The 2716-nt window shown below is 36.5% G+C and overlaps 1 pseudogene; it reads right to left on the bottom strand.

The window, feature by feature from the left end:
* LOC105308441 overlaps nucleotides 1–1002 on the bottom strand; it is a 2334-nt pseudogene extending 1332 nt beyond the window's left edge.
* Between the last annotated feature and the right edge of the window lie 1714 nt (nucleotides 1003–2716).

Raw genomic sequence — 2716 nt, 5'->3', positions numbered from 1 at the left:
ATTTACAGCTTTGTGGCGCATGCTTACCTTGATGTTTGATTTCTGTACTGAACATTTTCTTATTTCTTTGAGGCCAATGCAATTTTTTTAAAGAACTCATAGAAGGCTTGTCTCACTTGTTTGTTTCTCAGAATGTAAATGAATGGGTTCAACATAGGAGCGATGGACGTCAGTAGCACTGTCACACTCTTATCAGTAGTCACCGATTCCTTTGCTGAAGGCTTGATGGAGATGAAGACACAGCTTCCCTAGTGATGGAAACTACAATGTTGTGAGAAGAACAGGTAGAAAAGGCCCTTTTCCTTTGTTGAGAAGAAGGGAATTTTAGAATGGTCTTGATGATGTGTATGTAGGACAGAACAACATACACAAGCATCAGAATGAAGGTCAGCACAGCACAATCAATAACCAGCTTTTCTATGAGCCATGTGTCTGAACATGAAATCTTCAAGACAGGAGATGCTTTGCAGTAAAAATAATCAATGACCATTTGAGTCACAGAATTTCAAATTGGTAAAAAAAAAAAAAGGAAGTAGTGGGAATATGATCAACAAGCCAGCCTTCCAAACAACAGAGGACAAGCCTCTTGCAGACTCTGCTGCTCGTGATGGTCACATAATGCAGGGGTTTGCAGATGGCCACATAGCGGTCATAGGACATGGCAGCCACGAGAAAAAATTCTGTTACTCCGAAGACATCCACAAAAATAGCTCAAATGATACAAGTAGTATATGTAATTGACCTGTCACCTGTTGCTATGTTGTACAAATATCTAGGGATACAAGCAGATGTAAATGAAATTTCTAATAAGGCAAAATTCTGTAGGAAAATGTACATGGGTGTTTTAAGGTGGGAGTCCACTAAAGTGAGGGTTATGTTGGTCAGATTCCCAGTTATACTCAACATGTACACAAGAAATAGAAATATAAAAATTGGAATTTCAAGTTGAGGGTCATTGGTTAGTCCTAGCAGGATGAAAGTTGTTATTGTGTGGTTTTTCATCTCTGAATTTCATTCAATTTCATGTAAAATTTAGATATATCCCATTTGAATAGAGTGGCATCAAAGCCAGATAGCAATAAACAGTGAGTACTAGAGACAGCAAACTAATTTATGTAGAGTTTGCTCTATAAATTAGTAATTGATATTACCAGTGCTCTGTTGGCCTTTGCCATTCAACTGTTTATTTTATTGTTTTGGCAGTTTCATGATAGATTTTAAAACATAGTTTTAAAAGTTCTACGGTCCCATTTTTGTTTTTTATTTCACAGTTTTATTCTATACCTAAGACTGAATTTTCTCATGTGGGCAGACTACAACCCATGAGATGTGATTCAACACAAATTCTGATTTGTTCTTATGTCTAAGATTTCTTTTTCAAAGGTGAATACTTAAATTTAATAATTCATTTCATATCTGTCCATGAAGATTTGGTCATGATAAAATATAAGTATGTTACCACCAATCTGGGCTCAACTCACAGGCTCTGTTGATCCATCTGTAACTTGTATTGTGTTTTGCCACTTTGATCAAATGTGTCTATGTTGATTGTTTTATTTTTTAACATGTAAATTAAACATTGTTGGATGACTCCTCTGACTCTCTTTATGTTTCTCTGCCAGTGTGTAATTTGCACTCGGTATCCACTGGATGTACAATACAGAGAGTATTATATTTTATTTATTTTTTCAATTAAGTTTATTGAGGCAACATTGGTTAATACAATTACACAATTTTCAAGTGTACATTATAATTTGACATCTGTATATTTTATTGTGTGTTTACCAGTCAAAGTCCAGTTTCCTTCAGCTACCATATATTTATCCCATTTACCCACTTCACCCTCTACTTACCTCCCTATATTGACCCCTTTACCCCGTCTACCTCGCCCTTCCTCACCCACCCCTATCCTCTGGTAACCACTACTCTATAGTCCATGTCCATGAGTCTCTATTTGTTTATCCTGTTCTTTTGTTGCTTTTAGGTTTATATCCCACATATAAGTGATATGTGATTTTCAACTTTTTCTATCTGGCTTATTTCGCTTAGCATGATTATCTCAAGGTCCATACATGTTGTCACAAATGGCAGTATTTCATCTCTTCTTATGGCTGAGCAATATTCCATCGTATATATGTACCACAACTTCTTTAGCCAATCGTCTATCGTAGGACACATTGGTTGCTTCCATGTCCTGGCCACTGTGAATACTGCTGCTATGAACATTGGTGTGCAAAATTCTTTTTGGATCTAGGTCCTCAATTCTTTGGGATAAATACCCAGTAGAGGGATTGCTGGATCATATGGTAGAACAATTCTTAGTTTTTTGAGGAAACTTCATATTGTTTTCCATAGTGGCTCTACCAATTTGCAATCTCACCAGCAGTGTCTGAGGGTTCACTTTTCTCTGCATACTCTCCTAAATTGTTATTACTTGTCCTGTTGATAATAGCTATTCTAACAGGTGTGAGATGGTATCTCATCGTGGTTTTGATTTGCATTCCCCTAAAAGCTAGCGATGTTGAGCATCTTTTCAAATATTTATTGGCCATTTCTAGGTGCTCTAGGGAGAAGTATCTGTTCAGGTCCTCTGTCCATTTTTTGATTGGGTCATTTGCTTTTTTGTTGTTATTGAGTCATATGAGTTCTTTGTATATTTTGGATATTAGGCCCTTATCAGAGGCGTTGCTTGCAAATATATTTTCCTATTCGGATG

This window comes from Pteropus vampyrus, unplaced genomic scaffold (assembly GCF_000151845.1).
Source record: "Pteropus vampyrus isolate Shadow unplaced genomic scaffold, Pvam_2.0 Scaffold577, whole genome shotgun sequence".
NCBI classification, from domain to species: Eukaryota; Metazoa; Chordata; class Mammalia; order Chiroptera; family Pteropodidae; genus Pteropus; species Pteropus vampyrus.
This window is presented reverse-complemented; position numbering and strand designations above follow the sequence as displayed.